This window comes from Opisthocomus hoazin, chromosome 3 (assembly GCF_030867145.1).
Source record: "Opisthocomus hoazin isolate bOpiHoa1 chromosome 3, bOpiHoa1.hap1, whole genome shotgun sequence".
NCBI lineage: Eukaryota > Metazoa > Chordata > Aves > Opisthocomiformes > Opisthocomidae > Opisthocomus > Opisthocomus hoazin.
In genome coordinates this window covers 30,915,708-30,943,406 of record NC_134416.1, presented here as the reverse complement: position 1 = coordinate 30,943,406, position 27,699 = coordinate 30,915,708, and the positions used below count along the sequence as shown (strand labels likewise).

The following is a 27,699-nucleotide window of genomic DNA, read 5'->3' as shown; positions in this document are numbered from 1 at the left end:
GTAGTGTAAAGCTCAGTCGTGTTATTTGGCTTGATAATGTTTGTTTACAAACAAGGAAACAGCAGTTCTTTTCACCTCAGAAATTACTGATGAAAATATATGGCTTATGTTACAGTGGCTAATAGAAGTAAGAATGTTTACTTCTCACCTTAAGGAGACAAAGGAATCCCCTCCCTTCTGAATAAAAAGTCACAGATAGCTGCAGCTGAAACAGCTGCAGGTAATTAACTGTAACTAACTACCAACTTTTTGGCTATCTTAACAAGGACAGCAGGAAGGGTAAACATCTCTTTATCATATCATTGATTATTGTTCCTATTGTTATTGCTACATAAAGTTTGAATTTCTGTGCTGTGTTTCACACTGCACAAGGCACAGAAAAACAAACACAGACATACTCATTGTCCTTGGGAGTTAATGACCTAAAAATAACCCACTCACAGAAATGTTTCTGCCAGGTGAGAGCATTGGTAGGTGGTGAAGGAGAACTATACCCTGCCAGTTCTACAGTGGATCAATGGATAATATAGAGGCCTCACTTCGCCAGACTGATGGTCTGGCACATTTTGTAAGCATTCAAATCACATGTGTATGCTGGTAATATTTAGACAGCAGGGGATCAACTTGGTTTGAAAAATATGTAATGGCCTATTCTAAAATCTTGTTCTGGAAGACGTGCGATGGAAAAAAAGTGAGGAATTTGAAGACCACTGTTGTGAATTTCCCTGTGTGTTAGGAACATAAAAAATAGTAATTTTACTAGTGTTCAAATTCTGCTTTGCTCTTTGCATACTACACTATTAAAGGCTGCAAGATTTTTCTTTGAGATTTTACTGTATTTTGGCATCCTCTTGTCCCTCTGCCTATTTTTTCGTTCAGTTTTCCTGTGAATTTTCTGTGGAGCTCATTTGTAGAAGTTTGTTCTGAGTAGGTAGAGGTATAGGCATAGGGGGAATCAAGCAATATAAACACAATGAAAAGGTTTCCATAAGAGAACTTGAAACGTCACAAAAGACTAATGTTTCCACTTGACTTGGCTGTGAGTCTGCAGTTCAGTCTCGTGTCTTTCCAGTTCTACCTACTACTAAATTTCTGCTAGAAGTAAAAAAAAAATAATACAGATAGCAATTGTTATATATCAGAGAGGACTCTACAAGAATGAACGCTTAAATATTGAAAATACCTTATATAATATGGCTCAAGTTATTTGATTTTATTCAACAACTGCTTCCCAGTCACATAAAAATTTTGGTGCCACATTTCTCTTCATAGTAATAAAGAAGATGGGAAAAAACTCCGATCATAATATATCCTAATATTTTTTTTTTAACAAATGAAGATACACTGTGAGAATTATTCTGCTTTTGCTCTTACCCCTTATCAAACACAATTACATAATTATGTTGTACAAAAAAGGTGCAAAAATACTATTGGTTTCAAGTAGTTCACCTCTTAAAAGTGTGAGACAAATAATTATGTGGTCTTTGTTTTCATTGCAGACACCCAAATGACCCAAATGGAGTTATTAATGATGTTGCTGAAGGAATTGATGGCTTACTAGAATGTATTTTTGCTTCTTTGCCCTTGATACTACCGCCAGAAGAAGTCAACAATATTTCAGTACTCAAAGAGCAGGGTAAGAATTGAAAACTGAACAGCTTTTTCCAGTTCAATTATTCATCCATTCACTACAAAAAATGGAACAATATTTAAACAAGTGGTTTTTTCCTTAGATCATTAAATTTTATATGGAATGAAAGCAGGCTTCTTAAAGACCCATTATAGCATAATAATGCCTTAGAAACAAGGCTATATTGGTTTCTAATGTACTGAGTATGACTTATTTAGTATGACTTAGTTGTATAGCAGAAGACTGCATTACTAGTAGTCCTATTTGATATGATTGTCCCTTTAGTATGAATTTTTCAAGGTCTTTGAGGTTAAGTTCAGGGAGATCACACAGAGAATTATGCAATCACGTAAAGAGGTTTTGTGTTGATTTTGTGAGAAGCTGAGAAACAAAGCACAGCATCCACTGGCACGAGAAAGGCAGTATGAATTTGAATGATGCAAGACTCAAAAATACACGATAGAGGGATTTTCAGATGAACCTGAATTTTTATATAAAGGTGCATGAAGATCTGTGGAAGGAGTCAAGCAAGAACTAGAATGACCCACAAACATAGGCAAGTAAGAACATGTCATTATTACCTGCCTTTCTGCCTTCATCAGTGAAAGTAGTTCAGACAGTGCTGCAGTTTGCTCATAAAAGCCTCTATCCTGAGTTTACAGCACCCTTTGCAAAAAGTGAGAAGTACAGTCAAATCAGACCGAAATGCAATAAAGTATCTACATAACCAAGCCGAAGAAAATGATCAGCTGTAAAGAAATCAAATCCAAGAACTATGTCTCCCCTCCACAGATATAGACCCTAAGCATATTTTTGTCTTTCACAAAATGTGAGCACTTCAACATGTCCTGCAAAGCAGGAAATATTAGGAAGAAATTTACTCATGATGGAAGTGAATGTAAATCAATCCGCTTGAGTAAAATGACTTTGTAGAGAGTGAGTGAGAGAATTTTTGTTCATCTAGAAAAAAAAACCCAAGATGTGGAGCCTTAATTGTATACTTCTTTTCCCCAGACTGCTCGAATTTGCGGTTCAAAAGGGATGGCGCTGCTTCCCACACTGCCTCCCCTGCAATCTGTTCATGCAAGGACCTTCCATCTGCTAGGCTTGTACAGACTTCCAGTTGCTTATGTGTTTGTTCACAGATGTAGGTAGGAGGTTTGACTGCAGGTTGCTAAAACTCAAATCCAAGATTATGAGACACATTTGCAAACATACTTGCATATAGCAGAGTCTTATCTATTTGCTGGGAAATGCTCTATTGTTTGACTTGCAAATCAGTTCCATTTGAACTGAAACCTGGTAGTGTTACTTCCGCGTACAAAATTAAATTTGCACAATATCATTTCAATTTAGTCAGAAACCATAAAATATACAAAAAACATTAAGAACAACATCCATGAAATTATTATATATGAAACAGAATTTATCTGAGAGGAAAAAGGTCTGCAAGGGGAGTTTGTTTCGAATAAAACTGTTTCTTAAACTGTGGAAAGTACAGCACTTGAAAATAAAATTAAAATTTCAGTTGATTCCCAATTGTCCTCTACAAGTAAATCAATTGCTATATTTTTAACAACGGACTGAATTTGCCTCTTTATAATAAAATTACAGATTACGGCAACCTTTTGATTGCAGCTGGAAATCCTGTCTAATTCTTTCAGTCTTTCCTCAGGAATCTCCCTCGCTGCTAAAAGCAAGTTCTTGATATTGGAAAGTAAGCGTGGAATACAACAGAGATGATGATACAGAACAAAATGGACCAACACATGACTATCCTGTTTCCGCAGGAAGACACTTTGTAGGAAGATATTACTATGATATTTAACAAAATATAAAGTGGGACTTTCTTCTAACTCTACCAGCTTCAATAGATCACTAGATTACAGCCCACAAACAAGATCTGAGTTGACTTGCAAGTGAAACTCTGTGGGACAAGGCTAATGCTATCATTATCATTGAGTTTTATGGTTCGTTATTCGACACCTTCCATGAACTCTACTTGGTTTCAAAAAAAATACTTGATCAGTGAATCACAAGTGATGTATGTACATGTGGATGATTTCACTTTTATCCTAAACATGTGTTTCAATATGTGTCTAAGGGAAAAATTCCTCATTTTGTAATGAAAGAGCAGTTTCTCAGTTCTCCGTGTAGTTTTTAACCACATCCAGACTGATTCAGCTGCTGAGCTGCAGAACAAGTCCAACTTGCCCAACATCCCTAAAGCATCATTATGTTCCCAGATGCTGTTCTGCAAGATAATGGCAACACAGCTGAGAAAGAATTCTGTCAACTCACTAGGCAAGCTGGACCACTTTCATCAGTCCATTTTAAGTATATCAGTTACAGGATAAATGTTAGACTTTGTAATCAGTTTTATAGGATTCCAGGTGTTGTTAATTCTACTTTACATCTTAAATTTTTTCTGTTTTAATTTTCTTGATGTGAGCAAAGTTAAACCAGGATTTAGGTGTCAACCTTCCTGGGTACTGAGTGTGTCTGAGAAGTGAGTAATTTCACATCTTACGGATACAGCAGGATCTGGCCCATATGCAGGTGGAAGGAGGAGCAGAATACATGCAAGATTTCTTTATAGCTAAATGATGTTATCCATCAATCTATATCTCTGGGAAAAATCTGGAAGTCTGGCTACTGACATTTCATAGAATCACAGAATGGTTTGAGTTGGAAAGGACCTTTAAAGGTCATCTAGTCCAATACCACCTGCAGTGAGCAGGGACATCTACCACTAGATTGGGTTGCTCAGAGCCCTGCCCAACCTGACCTTGAATGTTACCACCTCTCTGGGCAACCTGTTAAAGTTCACCACCCTCACTGTAAAAAATTTATTCCTTATATCTAGACTAAATCTACCTTTTTTTAGTTTAACACCATTACCCCTTGTCCTTTCACAACAGGCCCCGCTAAAAATTTTGTCCCCATTTGTCCCCTTTTGCTATGAAGGGCTGCTGACTATCACTTCCAGGCAGCTGAGTACCTGTGTTAGAAACAGACAGGTGTTGTAACACATCTTTTACATTTCACTTAAGTTTACAAATGTTTCCTATTCTCACCAACTGTTACTTATGCTTCAAGGTGTGTATTGAACAACGCCAAGGAAAAAAATAATCAAGCAAATTGTGGATTTCAGCAAATGAGAAGCTTGTACTTTGATTCCCACCAGTAAAATACTATGCCTGAAAGTAGTCTGATGGAATTGGATGCTAATGACTACCTGTGTTTTTGAAGGTAGACTTAGAAGAGGAAAGTACACCTTTCAAGTGATATGTAGCCTCCCAGGCTAATGAATATTCTCCTTTCATTATTCTAACCAGCACAAAATTAGCAAAAAGACTTAGATTCACCCAGAGATCCATCTATAGACACAATTGGAATTAGGTTAGGAATGAATGTACATTAAAGACTTTACTCATAAGGAGCAGGATGAGGTTCCTTGTTTAGTGTCATACCCCTGGCTGTTGTCATTAAGGATGATGATCTGAATTTTACTAGTAAGCTGTAGAATTCCAGTTAACTGTGTATGCCATTGAATTACCAGCCTGAATTTTCTGCTCTGTTCAGACAACACCAAATGCCAGATATTGCAGATCCTACTGAAAAGTTATCCAAGTAAAGTGAACAACTTCTTTTTTTCATTCCAGACAGTAGCTGAAGAAGTGTGAATGGAAGGTATGGCAAACTTGAGCAATGACGGCCTCCTAAATAAAGAACTCAGCCTCCCATATGCTGTCTTTTAGGCAGTGTAGAGTCTAGTGAGTAAACACTCTACGGTGGTGCCTTATCCTAAGGAGCAGTGTGAAACGGTAATGCTATTTTAGAGAAGGGGGAAAAGAAACAGCAAAGGACTCTGTGTCAGCAGTTGTGGTTCAAAAGCTTAAGGTAGAGTAGAAGTGGATGATTGCTTGACAGAAGGATAGATGGTTAAAACAGGCGAGTCCCTGTTCCTAGGAGGACTTCAGAGTAAATTTAACTGCAATTTATCTCTTAATCCTATGTTTGTTTGGAAAATAAAGTAGTTACCTAATGCCCAAACACATTTTCAACTCCACAGTTGTCCTCTAGAGCCGCACAAATATAATTTTAGAGAAGCTGTGCTACATTAAAAACGGGTCACCACCACTTATTAATTAGCAATCACCTTTTATTTTTGGGACATTCAGGACATGCTTTAGGTAGGATTCCTCCCTCCTCTCCTCTTCCATTCTCCTCCTGCTCCTCCTCCCCGTTCCTGTCTACGGTATGCTGTCATGCATTTTGGGATATACTTGGTTTTATCAGATTTTAGATATCTGGATAAAGAAGACAATATATCTGTGGAACAGATCCCTACAAGTTCACAAGTGCTGATGAAAGATGTTTTGTCTTCAGTGTTTCTGTGCTTTCTGTGTCAAAATGTACAGGGATGTTCTTTCTGAGAGTTCATCTCTTATCGTTCTAATCAACTTAATTTCAAATGTACAAAACAGGACTGTATTGTCCTTGTGGTCTTGGCCTTACTGGACTTGTCAATGACATGATCATACTCAGGCGCCAAAGGTCGAGGAGTTAACAAAGGGAGCAATTGGCTTGTGCTTATCTTATCAGACAGAAGTAAGAGGGGGATAGCCCATCACTGTAAATCAAGGGATCTGTGGGGTGCACCACAGGCCGCGCAGCCAGAGATTGCTTCGGATAAAGAACAGATGGCCCCCAGAAGCTCATACCAAGATGCCTGCTCCGTAGCGCATAGGCAACTGCTGAATCCCGCTTGTGATGACACAACATTCCTTGCCAAGAGCCAATCAACACGTAGTAATTGACTTAGTCCCACCTCACAAAAAGATTTTCAAAAGTATAAAAATTGGCACTTGAAAACTCTCTTTGGGAGGAGGAGCCAAGCGAGAACTTTACGTGATGAATGGGTTGATGATCCTGAACCTCTCTCCCCCACATCTAAGAAGGGACGCCTTTTTTGGTAAGAGTCACGCCTCTGACTTTTTCAGGCATATCCCCAGTAACACTTTGTTAACTAAAGTGCTAAACCATTATCTTGAGCTCAAACTTTGTAGACAGTGCATGTATCAACGGCAGTCCCAAATCTGTGACACCTGTTGCTTCAATAAATTACCTATTATTTCAGCTTTGTGAAACTGTTTCAGTGAACGTCCTTGGAAAGGCTCTGACAGGCAAGTTGAATCTGATAAGTGGCTACATACTTAACCCCTTAGACATAAACCGTTGACCAAGTCTGGGACTAAGAGTAGATCCAGCCGCACCTAGACTCTTCTCTGAGAGAGAGTGTAGAACGCAAGGGGGTCTGCTCTAAACCTTGTGACTCAACAGGAGGGCTTTCATTTTGCCGCTTATCAGACTCCCTTATCCCTTTTAATGAGATAATCCTTAACAAGTTGGTAGATGATGATTTAAAATATGTTCATAACTTAAATTCTTGTATGTTTTCAATTTAATTTTACTTGTACGTGGTTTCAAAGACCTTAATTTGCTTTTACTGGAATCACTGCCAGAATCAGAACAGAGCGGATACAGATATAAAACTTATGTTCTTCAAACAATAAAATCCTTCAGTAAAACCAATATGCCTGAGTTAGAGTCAGCAGAATTATGTTTACCTTCAGTAGTCAGACTTGATTCTCATACCTGTTTGCAAGTGTAGAACTAATCTGTACTGGTGAAGTCAAAACATACTCATGTTTGAAGCATTTTTGACCCTGCAGTGGATTGGATCCAAGAACATCCCTTGAGGCACTGACTGTGCATGAGCACTGGGCAATTTCTGCCCCCTCCAATCAGATCCTTTGCAAAAATGCTGATAAGTATTTTCCTAACTTCCATCTGACTAGCATATACTGTATAATATTTTGTATTGTTGTAAGTAAAAAAATTGAAATGGAGCAGGGGGGAATAATTTTCAGTATTTTAATGATTTAATAAATAGTTTTGCTGTTGACCAGCTTGAAGAACAGTTAGAATTTTTCAGGGAGCATTGAATGTGAGTTGGATAGCTCTGCATCTATAGGGGCAGAAAACACCACACAAAAATTCCTACTTAAGATGCAGCTAGGATGTTTGCTGTAGAGGAGGACAGCTGCGTAGAGCAGCTACTGTGCAGTAAATTCCCAGCTTGGCACTCTAACTTTCCTGTGTAGATAACTCCCAAAACCATTCAGGCAGGTCAATGAAGTGCCTGCTTTTATTGCCATTAATGTGAGTTACAGCTGTTTAGAGCTGCTGCAAGACAGTCTAAACGGAGAAAGCAAACTTTAAAAACATTAAAGGATGATCCCACTATGAAATGTGTCTCTGCAAAAATGATAGATGAAGTTCAATGTCTGTCATGTTTTCTATGTTCCCAGTTCAAACATGTTCAGCTTAAAAATTAAAATTTATTCCATCTGCCATCCCTGCATAGTCAATTTTAAATTTGTTAGTGACACTGCTACTTTTTGGCTCCAACATCACTCAGGGTGAAGACTCATAAAAGAATTTCTCCTTACGTTTCTGTTCATAATGTGTGAATCAGAATACCACCTCTGTGTGTGTATTCTCCTGTGTGAAAAGGAGTAAAAAAGAAAAAGAATAATGTATCGTTGCTTAAGTAAACAGACATGGCTTTTGTCTCTCGCAAAAGCTAAGTATTTGTCAGCAGTAGACACTTTTTAAGAACACAGCTTCTTAGATGCTTAGCTTGTTGTAAATTACCATGACAAATCCTGTTGCAACTCTTCTGTGTCAACATCAGACTCTGTATCCCACCCATATACAATCTGTTGAAACAAAAAATCAGCTTCTGTTTTATCTGAGTTCATTGAGAGAAGTTTCCTCAAAATGCAGCAATCCAGCTTTTCAGTTTAGAACTCAGACAAGACAACTGCAGCTTGTCTTGCAGAATAGATAGGACCATTTATAGTTGTTTTTGAAAATCAGAAAAATTAGGCTCTCTGATAAACATTTTTTTTCTTTAAGGAAAAAAAACTGTTTGTCACAGTAATGAAGGAGATAAAATGTTGATGAAGAATCCTGATCTTTTCACATATGTTGTCTTAATGGCATGAACAGCAGAGGTCATTCTACCATGAGGAAGATTTGGAGAAGATAACTGTGGAGTTTGTAGGATAAAGAAAAAAAAAGGAGAATGTATGCATTGAGTTGCTGAGTGTCACCCTATCTTCTTTACTTTCCTTTTGGTTTCAGAGCAATGAAAAAGGGGTTTCATTCCCCCCCCCTCTAACTGTCAACAACAGAAGAGTCTGAAGAAGTGACTGGGAAATAGTATGTGATTCCGATGAAAAGAAACAAGAAGACAAAATTAACAAACAGAAAGTACTTTTCACCAGGTAAGGCTTAAGGAAGACATATTTTCAATTTCGTGGCCAAAGACTGAAAGTCAGGCTGTAGAAGTGTCTAGATGCAACAAGCATGAATAAGTAGTGGTGACACCAGCTTTACTTTTTAACTGAACAATATATGCTGACATAACCATTACCTTTCTCCTGCACATACTCACAAAGAAGTGCTGATAACATCAGAGACAGCATGAGCAGATTATGAAAAGGAAATATCGGCAGTAAGTGCTACCAGCTCCTATTAGGTGTAAAAGGTAATGCCCTCTGCTGCCTGACAGGCAGAGAAGCTATCAGGCCAGCTAAATTACCAGAGCTGTCTGTGGATTTTTTGTGTAAACTTGCTTGTCTCCTTGCTAAAATTACGTTACACTTGACACAGGAGTAGAAGGAATGGAAAACTCTTTGTCTGCCTATAGGAGGTGTAAAAGGAGAGGTACTTTACTTCATATCTTTCTTTTTTTCACTCTCAACAACAATCCCTTTGGAGGAAGACAGGCAGAAGTTACAGAAAACAGGACAGCAGATGCTACTTTTGCTAGCATGCCTAGAAAAATGTATCAGGACATTCAACATGAATATTTGTTGAAATGAAAAAGAACAATTCAAAACTGATCTTGCTGTCTCTTGCTGTGCAGACTTTTTTTGCAAATATTACAAATGATGAGTTTGCTAGCTAGGAAGCTTGGGAAAAAGTTAATTTTAATTGTTTTTTATAGCATTGAATGGAAGTGAATTTGAAACTTTTGAGACTACGTAATCAAACTAAAAATCTGAGGCTGTTAAGTCCTGCATCCTAAAAACAAGATAATGTATGGGCTGCATGAATGCATCTTAGTTAGAGCTGCCAATCTATGTTTGCATTTCAGTATCAAATATTTTAAGTGCTACAATCTGCAGCCCAGGGACTCATTGTTGACATCATTTTCTGGGTAACTTAAATAATATTTGAGAAAGGCATAAATTGCTCGCAGACTTTTTAGGGAAAGTTAATGTATATAATTGTAATAATTAAGGAAGACGTGATTCATTATGAATTATTAAATCAGAAGTGCTAGTCATTGACAATATAAAAGCTCCATTGTTTGCAGCTAAGTTCAAAACTAGGACTTTAGTGACTGTCGAGGTTTCTTGCTTTTTGACCTACAGTTTGTTAGCTGTTGTCTGAAACAGACTATTAGCATCTAATAGACATGCAGAATTTGGGAATGGGAGGGGACATGGCAAGGACTTTGAGAGTTTCTAATAGCTTTACTGGAATTTTGTTAGGGAACATTGCTGGTAATATTACTGAGTTTTTTAAAAAAAATGTTTACATATATTTATGAGGCTGCATTTAGAAAAGGATACCAAGAAAGATATTCATATTTCTCTACCAACTTTCTAATTTTTTCTTCCTTTGATGTTTCTGTAGGAACTGAGTTACTCCAGAGGGTGAGAAGGGACAGATGATATGTTCCCCATTTTGATGTTTGCTTTGTTACTGTTAAGCAGATCTGCAACGACTTCAGGCAAGAGTTCTGTTACTGAAATGATTAGTACTTTAATTTTAAAATGATTATTGATTTATTTTTAAGTGATTACTTTTGGGGGTATATCTATGATTTATACTTACACAGTACCATTTGTTATAGATTTCTCTGGTGTGATAAAGCATATCAAAGAAACAATAGAAACGCTGAGATAATAAATAGATTTATAGAATTGGGTATTAAATGCTGAAACTGACATACTGTATGGTAATTGGGTGTGCTTATTAGCATTTGAAATGTGGTAGTAGAATATGCAGGCAGTGTTTGGTAGACAGCTGTTCTTGTCTGGAAACCCTTAAGAAAAAGTAAAATACTTCTCTATAAAATGTATGTTTACAAAATTACCTTATTTTCAAAATGTTAAAGGAGAAATAAAAAAAACACAGAGCTGGCTATAAAGACAATTTTTGGAATGTTTTGATTGCTGAGTGAAAAGTACTTAATTGTCACTTAAAGGAAGCAGTGGCTCTGGTGGTTATTAAATTTATTGTAAAATTTTTAATAAAGATTGTTGTCAAAAGTCTTTGCCTAGTATAATTCCTCCTGTATTCAATAGAATTGGCAGGATTTCATAGATAGCAAGAAGAAATATGAATTTGTTCTTTTACCTGATGAGTTCTTAAGTTATAGAGGTTAAATACAGACTAAGAACTCCAGGTGAGGAAGAAGAGGAGGAGTTACCTCTGATCTACTCAGCCTGCTCTCTTATACTTCATTCTTTTCCCTCTTACAGAAAGGAGCCTGCAGCAAATACTGGAGCACAAGACTTTTTGTAGACCAGCTGTTGGTAAACAATACTAAAAAAGCCCCATGAAATAAAACTTTTGTTCTTTATTTCATGTCTGTAATGTCATTATAGATATTTTATATAAGTGGAGAGTGAAAATAATAGTTTTAAAGCTGTGTGACGCTAGTGCTAAGTTGTCCAGGCTTTCGTGTTTAAAACTTGGATTACTTTGAAAAATGGAATCTCTCATTTTTCTTTGGTAGATACTGACCTGCACTGACTCCAACAGATGCGCAGTCTAGAGGCAGGAGTACACTGACAATATCCAGGTTGCTCAGGATCTGGATGATTCAGATAAGGTCATCTGCACAGGTTTCATTTCTATCTTTCAACGTTCACAAGGATCCTGGAAATTTAGAGCTAAAGAACTGCAACATTATCATTTATTGCACAGGCCTTGGTGATAGACAAGCTCTAAAAGTCAGAGGATGTCTCACCACAGTTGAATGGAAAAAACTGAAAGCAAACATGTCATCATTTATTCCCATGTTAGTCTTCCTGCTATGATTACGCTTATCATTACTAGCAAATAACAAGGTGGTGGAAACCTGCACTGAAAAAGGGCCAAACATAAGCAGACATAGAAATTTTAAGAGGTGAGTTAGTTCCAAAAGTGGTTTTGAAAGTCCTCCTTGACTGGGATCTCAGGATATCAATTACCTTCATTGCAAAACTGAACTAAAGACAGTTGGTTTTAGAGCTTGTAATCAGATTGAGCCTTTCCTCAGAGAGGTACAACTATAACTGTTACAAAAGTACTTGCTTCTAATTCTCTTTCTCAGTAGAAACCTTCTCACAGATTTCCGCTGTCCCGAGGAGCTGAGGTGATGGACACAGGAGAGCCCACCTGCAGCCCCAGCAAGGACATCTGCCTTGTGCTCGCTACATCAACAGATGGTGGGAGGAAGAGATTCACAGTGGCACACCAGCAGCACACTGCATGTGGTGAAAAGAAGGAAAATTAGGCCTGGGAGTGCTTTAGACATGCAGATAAGTGTTGACCATCACTCTTGAGTACGTGGAACTGTGATCACAGAGTAGCGACCAGGGACACAGTAGTTTCATTCTTTTGTTTTGCTTCTGGTCAGAATCTGAACCTGAACACTTGACGTTTTTCCTGTGAATAACGACTAGTGAAAAAGAAAAACATTATGCTGAGTTGTTTCTAACCATTGAGCGAGACGGCTCTGACTCATTCTGTTCTCTTACGTACTGTTCATACACCCACCATATATTGGCTGAGCACAGCCGTAACCTTGCAGTCACGACAGTCATGCCTTTAACCCATTTTTACTACGCTTACTGCCTTGATGTTGAAATGTCAAAAGAACTTAATATGGACAATTAAACAACAACTTCAGTATAAATGAAACACATTCTACTCTATAATCACATATACCAGATCAGACTATGGCTATTTTCTTGGAGTGTTTAAAGTCACTTTCTGCTTCTCTCAGTGTTTTTTCACTGCATCTTCAGGGACTCATTATGATTACAGCTTGAAGTAATATCTTCTAGGATAAAATGTAACTTTAGACCTGTTTAAATGTGACTGGTTATGTTCAACATTATTGGTTGTAGGTAAATCTCATTTTCATGGCATCTTTTAGTGCCATGTAAACTTAGAGTCAAATCATAATCTTAATGAAGTAAATAGTGAAAACCTGGGGTTTTTTTGAGAGATCTAGATGTAAACTTCAGATTTAAACTGTGTAGTAAAAAATGTGTGATTTTGATTTTCGAATGCTCTATTACTATGATCACAGAGCTATATATACATGCATTTATACACAAGTTCTATCTATATAACAAATTTTCAGTGTCTATATCCGTGTTGTGTGTGTGTCTCATATGTATGTATATGTGTCTCATATACATGCATATGCATGTGTGGGTGTGTATATATGTATATACATGTTTAATTTTCTGTGTGTATATGTATATCTCCATGGTTATTTTGTTCCCCACACTAAAAAGGAGATTTTATGAGTCCTCAGATATTTAACTTAACAGATTGGCAGTCCAACCCTATGTTCATCAGAAGATTTAATGTATATATGAGGAGAATGATTTGTTGGATTTTAAAAGATAGTATTTGTCAGTTTTGAGAGTTTAAATTGTCTGTTTGTAGTTTGGTTTAAAGTAGGGGAAGTCTGTTAAAATATCTGGTAAGGGTATAACTGAACTTTCCTCTCTAACATCATTCCATCCATGAAGTACTTGGAAGGACTATGTTAGATGACCTCAAACCATACAATAAATACAGTTACTAAGTTCAGTGTTTCAGTCTTTGTTGTAAGATTTCACTAACAGTGCTGTTTCGGTGTTATTGCTAGGGAGAAAAAATTATCTGAAATTTAAAAGTATCTTCCTAATCTTGCTCTGCAATCCAGCTTTTCTGCTGAATTCTTTCTCCATCACTGTGGAAAACATCATTATCCTGGCTTTCTGTAGACCTGTCTTCTAGACACCGCAGCCGGTTTCTCATGTCCAGATTGTGTCTGTCTTGCAGACTTTTTTTGTTTAATTCAACCAGCAGACAGTCCTATCCTTTCCCCCAGGTGAAACTTTCCCAGGGAGTCTACTTATCTTGTATTTAAATGACTGAAATATCTTTTTTATTCATTGCCCCTCACAGCATATTTTTTGCTGATTTTTCCAGAATGCTGCTACTTAGATATTTTTGCTGACCTATTACTGTAAGCCCATGACCCCTCTCCTCAGCTTCTTAAAGTTCTCACTTTATTGCATCAGAAGTTATTTGCCTTTGTTTTCAAGGTTTTTACAGTCTTTCTTCACCTTGAGCCTTACTTCTTTTTCCAGCTTGAGATCCCGAGAGGCTTACTCGTGTGTCTGCGTAACACACTTTAACATCCTCTGTTACTCATTTCTTTCATTTTCAAACCACGCCTTTCTGCTTTCTCCCGCAGTGCCCTTCATGCTTTACAAGAGCTCATGCAGGTACCATGTAACCTTCCTCTCATCCCCACGTAGAACTTACCATGGCTGAGAGGTTTGCAGAAACACTTGATGACAAAGATACTTCAGAGTGCTCTGCCCTACTGCTTACCCTATTGAACACTATTGTTTAGTGGCTTCTTTGTCTTCCCATGTCAATATCCTTGAGTTTCTTCTCATAAACCAGAAGTAGGCACTGTATTTCTGTTCTGTGTACAGCATCCTTCACAGAGATCCCTAATCTTTAACTAGAATTCATAGGGTCTGTGTTAGTAGAAATAATAAATGATTTAAAAAATAGTGTCTTGAAAATGACAGGAAAATTAACTCCTGAAAAATGCATAGTGAACAACAGTTTGCTGAGATGCATTATGAATCACGCAGTTACTGACTTTGCTTGTGCATCCTGATCTGGTTTATTCTTTTCAGATTTGTTCCTGAAGCTAATTGGGCAGATGCTGGTTTTTGAGCTACCAAGTCTCTTTTATGTACCTAATTTTCTCAGTTCATTGTAAGACCCTTACAATGGTCTATTTGTCAAATTTACATTTCCTAAACTAATATGTTTGTTAGTTAAAAAAAGAATCTTACAAATTTACCTCCTATAATAGTTTGTCAGTTTATTCTAAGCATTCTGGACAACCGCATGTATCCCTGCAACTCTAAAAGCTGATGGTTAGAACTGACAGTCTCAAATTATATGGTATTATCATATTTATAATTTTTTTTTTGTTTTATGCAAATTTGTATCTGCCTAAAAGCTACAAAATTTTCCTTCTAAATTGTACTGAGTAAACAAACTAAAGTGCTTCTTATTTGATTACATCTTTTTCCTTACTATGTCTAATTTTTTGCAATTATAGCATATGCTACAAAAAAGTTAAACCAGGCATCACAACCTTTGCTCTCCTCAGCCCTTTCCTCAGCTTTAACACTTGTGAAATTATGATTCCTCTTTTTTATTACCAGTGTTTAGCTCTGGACCTTAATATGTGCTCACTGCTTCCTCATTCTTCATACCTGGAAGATACACTCACAAGGTCTCCAACGCCCCTGCACCATTACAATAAACGTGTTTGACCCAGAGATGAACTGTACTTGCACTCCCAAGAAGTGAGACCAGATAAACTGCACCTAAATGATGGCTACTACACCACTAGATTGGTCCCCGGTCCTTCAGTACGCTGTTTTGTAGTTAATATTTTGAGATCCAGTGGATCACAGTGATTATATAACTTTTAACTAACAGTACTGTGGCAGTCAGAAATAACAAAAGAAAAAAGAAATGAGATAATGACAGAGGCAAGGTTTCTAGAGAAAAGCAAAATAACTTTTACTGTGGTTGTAGCTGGGAATATAAACAAGCTTTCAAGCAACATCTAAAAGAGAGGCAGCAAACTGCAAGCTAATAATGAAAGGATGAGTTCCAAAGTACTTTGGCTTTATCGGTGGGTTCATCACACATTATATATTTTAAATGAATCTTTATCCTTTGTTTCTGTCATTAGGCTGTTTCAGAGACCTACCTGAAATCTTGTTTGGAAACAGAACTGTTAGGCAGGAAGCAATGTTTTTCACTGCAATTTCTTCACCCATCTACAATGATGTTTAGTGGCTGCTGTGCTGAACAGGATCCGTGTTCTTCTCATTACTTCTCATCAGATCTGGTTTGTATTCTCATCGCCTCTCACTCCATGACAGCTAGGGACAGATAGGGAAAATTAAGACAACATGAAAGAGATGGTCAAGGCAGTTGCCTCATCCAACAATTTCTCAGCCCACAAGGGTATGAGTAGTATAGGTAACAGAGGGCTTTTTTAGGCAGGGAAAGAAAGGAGCAGAGGAAGGATAAGACCTGAATCAGGAAGTGGTGTTCTTGAAGGAAAGTTTCAGACAAAATAAAATGAGCAAAAAGGAGCTGGAAGAAAAAATAATTTCATTGGAGAGAAGAAGAGGAGCAAAGAGAATCACAGCTGTAAAGGATTTTGTGATGGCTAGACTGAAAGGGAGAGAATTTAACTGAAAGAAAAAATCTGTAAAGATAAGAAGCTGAATCAAAGAGCAAAAAGAAAGAAAAGTGTCTTCTTTTCCATCTTTTTTTTCCTCTAACATTGTGAAACAAAAATATCTTGTTTCTGTTGGGTATTTATACCCTATATTTCTTTATAATGACAGCCAAAATAAACACACTGGTCTGGAGATGCTTTCAGCAGTTATCAATGTCTCAAACCAAATATCTACTTCATAATTCTGATGAGAATATCTATTCATTTTAGTGGTACATATTTGGGAAGTTCAGTGGATTTTGTTGAATTTCAGTTGGATTTTGATTTTTACATGGTAAATTAGCATTTTCTCAAGTCCCAAAATATTGACAATATCCAAGTAGAACCATTTTACAATCAAAATATTTCTGGGTTTTTTTTCTCTGACAGGTGTGGGGGTGTAGTTGATGAATATGGGATCCCATAAGATGCAATGCCAGCAAGGATCACTCTGACAGAAACATGTATGCATTCCTGCACAGGCATGGAATCTGACATACCAGAAAGAGTGGAATAGACATACCTTGAGTAGATAGCCTGTAAGTGCTCAGTATGTCACATGTCCCAGGTTGCTCAACACACAGTATACATACTTTAGAACTAATCTGTGCATAAACTGTAGCCATTTGTTGGGGAAATGCAGACATCAAGCAGCCTTTACAGAGATATAGCCCAGGCTGCTATATATTTGGAAATCCAAAGTGCCAGTGTCCTTTTTTTTTTCTTCCTCGACAGAATTTTCTGATTGAACTTATCTAAGGAAACTTGTAGGTATATGCCCACATAGAAACATATTTAGTTCTACATGTGGGGATCTGGAATTACAAAGTGAATTGCAACTGAATGATAGAATTCAGTTTATAGCATTTGTCTACATGATGGCATTTACATATTTTTGTGAGAGGCCCTTTGATCCTGCATTTAACATGGAAACTGTTGATACAAGAAGAAAAGAGAACTGTGAGTTAAAAAGATTCTGACCTAACACATCTCTCTTTCCTGCTTTCCTGCTTTGTTTCTCTCCTGCCTCCTATAAAACCTTCCCTGTGTCCAGCTTAAATCCAGAAAGTGGAAAATGTGTCATCAAGATAACTGGATTGTTGTGCTGAAGTGGAGCTGTGATTCTGTAGCACACATCTGAGAATTGTCTGAGGGTTTTTCTAATGTTTATTTCACATGTGGTTTGTTTTTTTTTTAAAGGCATTTAAATAGAAAGATAGCTTTCCACACCACCATGCTGTACTTGCCATGTACAGCAATATATTCTCAGCTCAGGAGCAGCCATATGTGGCTGAAAAAAGAGCAGTACTGAGAATTTTACTTCAACCTAGTAGCAATTCTGTGATTCTTCTACTCTCAGATTCTTTAGAAAAGTTTTTCATTGTGTGGACTACAGGTTCAGAAGATGTGGCCTAATTTTCATCTTTCTGTTTGAATAAGCACATCGGATTGTGGCAAGAAATGGTGTCCAGGAGTTGAACATCTTGACACAGGAGCATTTTGGTGTAAAATTATTTTCTTGATAAAACATCTGCAAAGTACAGGATTTGCAGATCAAGAGCTCCCCTTATTTTGTGTACTTAAATATTTTGTGTGTCTTCATCCATTCACTGCTGCAAATGTGGATGGCAATTCTTTCACTTGCATGGATGTAACAGGGCATTTTCCTGCTTATTCCTTTTAGGTATAAACTAAGCTGATGTTTATTTCCATATAACCTTATGCACCCTGCTCTTTGTGTTGTAGCAAGTGAAAACTGCAGTGAGGAAAAACATTCATCAAAAAATATCACTTTTTTTGTTTGTGTCTTTAATATGCTTTTAATATGCTTTTTACCTACAAAGTACCTACAAAGTCTGTGAATTCTTTTGTTGTAAAGGAAAGCAGTATGCTGCCGACAGCTCAATCCCCCAACAATTTCAATCAATAAGGCTCCAGGCTAAAAAAATCTCAGTACTAAAGATTTTGGGTTTTAATTTCTTTTCTACTTCCACTCATCAGTTTACAAATAACCCATCTTTTTACCTGGTTAATATTTCTTTGTCTGATGCATAGACATTTTCTCTTATACTTCATACCATACTTTGTAACAAGGCCTTCCTAACAAGACCCTCAGGAAAGACACCATGAAGACAAAACTGCAGAGTTTTAGTTGTTCTTGGTGCTGTTCATAAGACAGAATGGATTGTTGTGAGGAAAATGCTGATTTAAGATAATAGAAATTATTGATATTAACATTAAATGGATGGAAATCTACATCCTTCGCAGACAACGTACCTCTCTGAACTCCTGTTTCCTCATAATGTGACCAACAGTTGCAGGCTTTATAGTCATTTCCGATTTCCACTGACATAAATTTTCCTTCCTTTTAGCCCCCGATAGGGAACTAGATATCTCAGAGCATCTGAGCATCACATTTGCCACATGACTAATTTTATCAGTTTCCTGCCTAGAGGACCTCAAGGCTTCCCTGGCTAATCGGAGGGCCTGATGACCAGTTCTTATCGCTGGCCCAAGAGGTTACTGACAAGCCAAGGGAACAAACTAGCCTGGATGCCCATGAACTCGTTTCAGTTCCCAGATTTCCTGGTTTTATCAACTTCTTTCCCATGGGAAGCACTGTTTCTCATCCAAGCTTAGAATTTCAGTCTCCTCTCTCAAGAACTCAAACATTTTTTCATAGAAAAGAATTGCCACCTTTTCACTTATCAATAATAGTCCTTTGTATACAGTAGTAGCAAACAGGCACCCTACTTCTTCATTCATCTGTGATTCTGCTTTAAATTTTTTACTCACTCCTGTCCAGATTTATCTCACCTAGTATTACCTTGTTTAACAAGACAGTTGTATGCTTTGTCTTAGTACTTTATGCGACATCAGGTACCTGCAATTTTCAATCACTCTTTCTCCTCTGGAGGTTCTTCCAATAATTTTTCCCATTTCATAATGGGTTTTTAAATTTGAATTTCAGAACACTGCTATCCTTCACTCAGATCTTGGTAGGCCACAAATGCAGGTGCAGGATTCTCAGCTTTTATCCGGAGGGACTTTCCTTTTACCAGGTTACATGGTTGAGTGAGCTGGTTACCTCTCATCTTGAATTACAGATCTCCTCTGCCATGACTTATGTGAACTTCCAGTGTAAGCTAGGACAAAGAACCTGGTTCAGCTTGGTGGCACTGAGCATTAGCTGCTAAACAGGCAGCACTTGTTAATTCCTGCATAATCTTGCACTGCTCCGTTGCCTGCTTGGATTCTGAAAAAGCTCCAAAATTGTCATGTGCTTTTGTGTAGAAACAGCAATTTCTAAGAAGAGTTTGTCTACATTTACCAGCAGAACGTTGAGAAGACAGTGATCCAGGTATGGTCATGCTCAAAATCTTTATAAATCTTGACTTAGTTAAGCTTTCACATAATCTTCATTAAATATGATTTGGGTTTATAAAATAACTACCAGATTTGCCATCTGAGCACGTGACTATTTCATATTCAGCAATCTGACATGATTTGTCTATATTCGCTTTAGCTTAAAGATTGTTAAGTCACTTTACCAGAACTCTTAAATAAGTCTTATCTTGCATGTGTACAAGCAAACTGAATTGGAAGAAGAATATAGTAACTTCTACATATTCAGCTGATATAAGACCCAAGCAGTGTGGTGATTCTTCAGCATGTCTTTGAGAATAAGATCAATTTTATTTCTTTACTATTTGCTGAAACACTTGCTCTTTTAGATTTGTTTCAATTCTAGTTATAGCTCTGTGCTTCACACTGAATTCTTCACCCTTAAGTGTTTAATTTTTAAATTCTTAGATTGCTCTGTCCTTGGTGAGTACTTAACCTGGCTATGTGTACATAATTATTACAATATTCTTTCTTCCACCTTTTGTCACATAAACATCATGGTACTGCTTGGGGCCCCTTGGGGCAGCAGGACAGGATCTCACAGCTGGGGTGCATCCCACCAGCCCAGTGTGGGAGTAGGGCTGCCAGGAGACAGCTGGAGAAGCCCCAGCCCCGGGATCAGGCACCTTACTGGGGACCAAACTGGGTCAAGGTCAGGCAGGGCTGTTGGCCCATAAGCAGGGGTCAGGATCAGGCCTGGTGAGGGGAATCAGGGTCATACACAGCCCCGGAGTGGCCAGGCAGGGCCATGGTGATGGTAGTGCCCTCAGGGCCCTGACGGCTAATTTGTTATTGAGTCCTGTCCTTTCATTTGCTCATGTCTTTATGGTAACACAGGTGATCCAGAAACACCATGTGCCACATTTGGTCACTTCATGTCACAGTGGCTTAATGTCTTTTTGTATTCCTCACAAGAATAAGGCATGTCTATGTTGGTGCAACGATCCTTTCTCTGAACTAACTTTAAGAAATCAACAGCATCTTCTCCTTAAAAGTCAATTACTTGAGTTTTATTTATGAACAACAGGCTTTTTGGTTAGAAAGACCCACTAATCAATAGTTTGAGATTGTATTTTTCTTCTTGCATGCTTTGTAGATGTCATTATTAGACTGATTTCTTAAAGTTAGTTCAGAGAAAGGATCGTTCTTTAAAAAAAGTGTGGATGGAACCTGAGCTTTGACAGAAGTAGTAAAAGAAGAAATAACTGGATTACACTGGGGACTTGAGGGAGCATAAGGAGGATAATAATGGTCAGATTTAAAGGTAGATGGCAGCCAGAGAGTGTGAGGTACTTTTATGTCCTCCCAAATTTTAGCTAGATCTGAACTGAAATCTGGAAATCACTAGTGATGTCTAAACTAATAAGAAAATGGGAGAGAGGGCTGGTGTGGGTGGAGATATCCCTCCTTTTTCTGTGTTGTGTTCTCCCATATGAAGAGTTTATCCTAGTTCAAAAAGCATAGCATCAGTTAAACCCACATTTATTGCTGTGATTGTCCTCAAATTCCTAGGGCTCGTATGCTTGCAATAGCAGGCTAATTCATTCTACCAGAACAAGTGGTTTTTCTCACCAGAAAGTTGTCCTCTTTGAACACAAGCATGTCAAAATAGCTTCTTTTTTCTACATGATAAACTAATTTCTACATCTCTCCTGCTGTTTTCAGACACCCGTAGGGCATTTGAACTGTATAGTGATGAAATAAATCTAGGCAGTTGGGGAATCACTCACAGACAATTTAGTGAAGCTACTGAACATGTGGATGGATGCCTTTTCTCAGCTATACTAGCACACGCAAACTAAGACATTTCTCAGAGGAAAAGACAATGTTTCTGTAAATTATTCATATGATTCAAACTCTTACTGGTTGTGAATACCCCACAAAAAAGCACTAATGCCCATCAGTGGCTTCTATTTAATAACTTTTTACCGCTTTTATTGTATAAACACATTACTATTTTTTCTCTCTTCATCAGTAGGAAATATCAGAACATTCTGACTGAACTCTGAACTGTGTCTGAAAACTAAAACTAAGACTTACCCAATTGATGCATTGCATCATGGTGAAATTTATTTAATTAATACATTGTATCATGGCATCCAAACTTGAATACTCCATATAATAATTTGTTCCACTAGAAAAAAAGTCCTCACACTTTTTACGAAAACCATATACTTCATAAAAAAACCCTGTTTAATCAAAAAGCAATCACACACAGAGAAACAGGTCTGACAGAAAATCTCGATCAGTCCCATATATGCATCGCTCTTGCTGAATGTTAATTGGACATATCTGGAAAAAATACTGTATCTGTATTTGATATCTTTACTAATAACATTGTGTAGCTCTAAAGCTTAGTGATCCTTAGTATTCTGAGCTCAGCTAGTTTCCCCATGGAAATGAGTTTTGACCTCCAAGGGTTAATATGGACTTTGAGTGTTTACTAATGACAAACTACCATTAATGTATCTGTCGGACAGGGTTAATTTTCACCGGAATCCAGGAAAGGGGCACAGCCGGAAGGGCTGACCCCACCTGGTCAAACAGAGCAGGGTATTCCATACCATGTGCCGCCATGCTGGGTTCCAGTGGGGGGGAGCTGGGGGGCGGGAACTCGCTCGCGCGTCGGGAGTGCGGGCTCCGGTCCTGTCGTGGAGGGCGGCTCACCGGGTTGTGCGGTTTGTGTTGGGTTTTCTCCTTATCTGTATCGTTGTAGTTACTAATCCTTTTGTTTGCTATTCTGTTAAACTGCCCTTATCCTGACCCACCAGTTTTCTGCCTGTTTCTTCCCATTCTCCTCCGCACCGCGGCGGGGGGAGGGGCGGCCGTGTGGCACTTTTGTTACCGGCCGCAGCCGAACCAGAACATTTAAATTGGCGCCCAACGTGGGGCGAGAATAACAGCAGGGCTGAGTAGCGGTTGTTAAAACAATTTTCCTAGATTTTGTTAAATTTTTTTATACGCATTTATTTTGCTAGTTAAATAGTCGCCGGTAAAAATGTTTCTGTGTTTGATCAGATGGCTGTGTTTTTTGAATCCTTACTTGCACTATGTTTTCCCTGTGATGCTGTTCATCATCGTGGGGAAAAGGATCAGGATGCTGATTTTGCTGTAATGTATGATGTAGACTTGTAACATGATAACATCACTGTGCATGAAATTAGGCTTGTATTTGCATGCGGCACTGCGGTCATTTCCATACCTCGGATTCTATGTCTTAGAATTTGTTAATAATCAAATCCAATCTGTGGGGAAAACCGGAGGGGATATCTCCCCCCACTCTTTCGCCCCCCCTCTCTCCCTCAGGCTGGTCCTAACAGTTTTTGAGAATTTCGAGTACCTGTGGGATGCTCAGGCCAGCACTCTCCTTTTGTTCTGCCTCCTGAATGGGTTGCAGGTTTTGTTTAGGGTTAAACAAGTAGTTAAGAACATCGTGCAGAGACCTGCCCCAGGGCTGGATAGCTGTGAGTGGCTGGGTGTGTGGGACAGCATGGGCAAGTACCTAGGGCAGTGGATACCCCCGATGTTTTTTAAACTCACCCCTGAGCAAGTGCAGGATCCAGACAAACTAGTAAAATATCTGCAAAAAGTGTGCTGTCACCCTGGGAACTCCAGAGAAAAACAAATCACTGCAAAATGCTGGGGTCTGGCCCACGTCTACTGAGCCCTGTTCAACACTGTTCAGTGCTTTAAAGGGGAAAGGGGGGGAAATGAAGCGGCAGGCACTGCGACTGGCGCTGCCCCCTCAGCCCCTCCAGCCCAGCAGGCAGTCACAGCCCCCCCCGACCAGCACCGTGGCTGCCGCTGCCACAGCTGTAGGGTCTGCCTCAGTTTCCCCGGTGGGCACAGCAGCTGCTCCAGCCCCAGCTCCAGCTGCAGGCATCGCGGCTGAGCCCAATGACCAGCCTGTGCCAGTAGCAGTCACCCCTGTAAAACTAAAGAAAGGCGTAAAGAGAGCAGATCCCTCTGGGAGCTATGACAATGAGCCAGGGTCATCGCAGGAGATAGAGACAGAGATCATCACCCGGTCCCTGTCCCTGAGCGAGCTGTGAGACATGCGGGAAGATTTCAGCCACCACCCAGGGGAGCACATTGTCACCTGGCTGCTGCAGTGCTGGGATAACGGGGCCAGCAACTTGGAGTTAGAGGGCAAGGAAGCCAAGCAGCTGGGATCCCTCGCCAGGGATGGGGACATTGACAAGGCCATTGGGAAAAAGGAACAAGTCCTCAGCCTCTGGAGGAGACTTCTGTCAGGCGTGAGGGAGAGGTACCCCTTCAGTGACAATTTTGTATGTAATCCTGGCAAGTGGACCAATATGGAGAGGGGGATTCCGTACTTGAGGGAATTAGCTGTGCGGGAGCTGGTTTACTATGAACCAGACGATGACCAGTTGCCCAAGGACACAGATGAAGTCCAGTGCACACCATCTATGTGGAGGAAGTTTGTGCGGAGCGCACCATCCTCATATGCCAACTCACTGGCAGTTGTAAACTGGAAAGGTAAGGAGGCACCAACAGTGGATGAGGTGGCTGTCCGACTCCGCCAATATGAGGAAAGTCTCACTTCCTCCATTGTCTCAGCTGTGAAGAAACTGGCCTGGGAGGTGCGGCAAATCAAAGAGAATATATCCTACTCCCCCACTGTACGGGCCAGTGTCTCAGCTATTAGAGGCAAGCGTTTCTCGCTCAGGAGAGAGAGTACAGAGGCTACACACCACGGGGCACCCTGTGGTTTTACCTGCGTGACCATGGAGAGGACATGAGGAAGTGGGATGGAAAACCCACCTCAAGTCTAGAGGCACGAGTGCGTGAGTTGTGAGGTAAAACAATCACCAAAGAGGATTCTGTTAGCAAAAATACCGCTCCAGTCTCCAGCAGCCAGCTCTCCAGACCAGGTAGGCAGTTTGATCTTGATTCCATTCCTCTGGAGGGCAACTCCAAGTCATTTTTACAGCAGGTGAGCAGCAAATTCTCTGACCAGGATTAGAGGGGCCCTGCCTCCAGCCAGGTGGAGGAAAGGGACAACCGTGTTTATTGGACGGTGTGGATTCGGTGGCCTGGCACGTCAGATCCACAAGAGTATAAAGCTCTAGTGGACACTGGTGCACAGTGTACTTTAATGCCATCAGATTTCCAAGGGTCAGAGTCCATTTGTATTTTGGGAGTGACAGTGGGGTCCCAAGAGCTGAGTGTATTGGAGGCTGAAGGGAGCCTCACTGGGCAGGAGTGGCAGAAGCACCCCATTGTAACTGGCCCCGAGGCTCCCTGAATCCTTGGTATAGACTATCTTAGGAGAGGGTATTTCAAGGACCCAAAGGGGTATTGGTGGGCTTTTGGCATAGCTGCTGTGGAGACGGAAGAAATTAAACAGCTGTCCATTTTGCCTGGTCTCTCGGAGGATCCTTCCGTTGTGGGGTTGCTGAGGGTTGAAGAACAACAGGTGCCAATCGCGACCACAACGGTGCACCGGCGACAGTATCGTACCAACCGAGACTCCCTTCTCCCCATTCATCAGCTGATCCGTCAACTGGAGAGTCAAGGAGTGATCAGCAAAACTCGCTCACCCTTTAATAGTCCCATATGGCCAGTGAGAAAATCTACTGGAGAGTGGAGACTGACAATAGACTACCATGGCCTGAATGAAGTCACACCACTGCTGAGTGCTGCCGTGCCAGACATGCTAGAACTTCAATATCGGCTGGAGTCAAAGGCAGCCAAGTGGTACGGTACAATTGACATCACTAATACATTCTTCTCCATCCCTTTGGCAGCAGAGTGCAGGCCACAGTTTGCTTTCACCTGGAGGGTCATCCAGTACACCTGGAATCGACTGCCCCAGGGGTGGAAACACAGTCCCAACATTTGCCATGGACTAATCCAGACCGCACTGGAAAAGGGTGAAGCTCCAGAACATCTGCAGTACATTGATGACATCATTGTATGGGGTGACACAGCGGAGGAAGTTTTTGAGAAAGGGGAGAAAATAGTTCAGATCCTTCTGAAAGCCGGTTTCGCCATTAAGCGAAGTAAAGTCAAGGGACCTGTGCAAGAGATCCAGTTTTTGGGGATAAAATGGCAGGATGGGCGCTGTCAAATCCCAATGGATGTCACCAACAAAACAGCAGCTATGTCTCCACCAACCAGCAAAAAGGAAGCACAGGCCTTCTTAGGTGTTCTGGGTTTTTGGAGGATGCACATCCCAAATTACAGTCAGATTGTAAGTCCTCTGTACCACGTGACCTGGAAGAAGAATGATTTTGAATGGGGCCCTAAGCAATGACAGGCATTTGAACAAATGAAACGGGAGATAGTTCATGCCGTAGCCCTTGGTCCAGTCTGGTCAGGGCAAGATGTTAAAAATGTGCTCTACACCGCAGCCAGGGAGAATGGCCCAACCTGGAGTCTCTGGCAGAAAGCACCAGGGGAGACTTGAGGTCGACCTCGAAAACTGGGGTTTTGGAGCCGGGGATACAAAGGATCCAAGGCCCGCTATACTCCCACTGAAAAAAAGATTCTGGCAGCATATGAAGGCGTTCGAGCTGCTTCAGAAGTGGTTGGCACTGAAGCACAGCTCCTCCTAGCACCACGATTGCCGGTCCTGGGCTGGATGTTCAAAGAGGGTCCCCTCTACGCATCATGCCACCGATGCTACGTGGAGTAAGTGGGACGCGCTGATCACCCAGCGCGCCCGAATGGGAAACCCCAGTCGCCCAAGAATTCTGGAGGTAATCATGGACTGGCCAGAAGGCAAAGATTTTGGAGCATTGCCAGAGGAGGAGGTGACACCTGCTGAAGAGGCCCCACTGTATAACCAGCTGCCAGAAGATAAGAAACAGTATGCCCTGTTCATGGATGGGTCCTGTCGCATTGTTGGGAAGCAGCGGAGGTGGAAGGCTGCTGTATGGAGCCCTACACGACAAGTCACAGAAACTGACGAGGGAGAAGGTGAGTCAAGCCAGTTTGCAGAGGTGAAAGCCATCCAGCTGGCTTTAGACATTGCCAGTCGAGAGAAGTGGCCAGTGCTCTATCTTTACACTGACTCTTGGATGGTGGCCAATGCCTTGAAGGGGGGTGGCTGCAGCAATGGAAGAAGAACAACTGGCAGCGCAGAGGCAAACCTATCTGGGCTGCCCCATTGTGGCAAGATATTGCTGCCCGTCTGCAGCAGTTGGTTGTAAAACTCCGTCACGTGGACGTCCACTTCCCTAAGAGTCAGGCCACTGAAGAATATCAAAACAACCAGCAGGTGGATCAGGCTGCTAAGATTGAACTGGCTCAGGTGGATCTGGACTGGCAACATAAGGGTGAACTCTTTATAGCTTGGTGGGCCCATGACACCTCGGGCCACCAAGGAAGAGATGCGACATACAGATGGGCTCGTGACTGAAGGGTAAACTTGACCATGGACACCATCGCACAGGTTATCCATGAATGTGAGACATGCGCTGCAATCAAGCAAGGCAAGTGGGTAAAGCCTCAGTGGTACGGAAGACGATGGCTAAAATACAAATATGGGAAGGCTTGGCAGATTGACTACATCACACTGCCACAAACCCGCCAAGGCAAGCGCTATGTGCTCACAATGGTGGAGGCCACCACCGGATGGCTGGAAACCTACCCTGTGGCCCATGCCACTGCCCGGAATACCATCCTGGGCCTTGAAAAACAAGTCCTGTGGTGACATGGCACTCCCGAAAGAAATGAGTCGGACAACGCGACTCACTTTCGCAACAGCCTCATAGACACCTGGGCCAAAGAACACGGTATCGAGTGGGTGTATCACATTCCCTACCATGCACCAGCCTCTGGAAAGATCGAACAGTACAATGGGCTGCTAAGAACCACTTTGAGGGCAATTGGGGGTGAGACTTTCAAAAATTGGGATACTCATTTAGCAAAGGCCACCTGGTTAGTTAACACCAGGGGATCCACCAACTGGGCTGGTCCTCCCCAGTCAAAACCTCAGCGCCCCGTAGAA

At 40.4% G+C, this 27,699-nt stretch overlaps 1 pseudogene; it reads right to left on the bottom strand.

Annotated features, from left to right (window-relative positions):
• Positions 1-18,650, bottom strand: part of LOC142360935 (protein unc-50 homolog pseudogene) — a 53,215-nt pseudogene extending 34,565 nt beyond the window's left edge.
• Between the last annotated feature and the right edge of the window lie 9,049 nt (positions 18,651-27,699).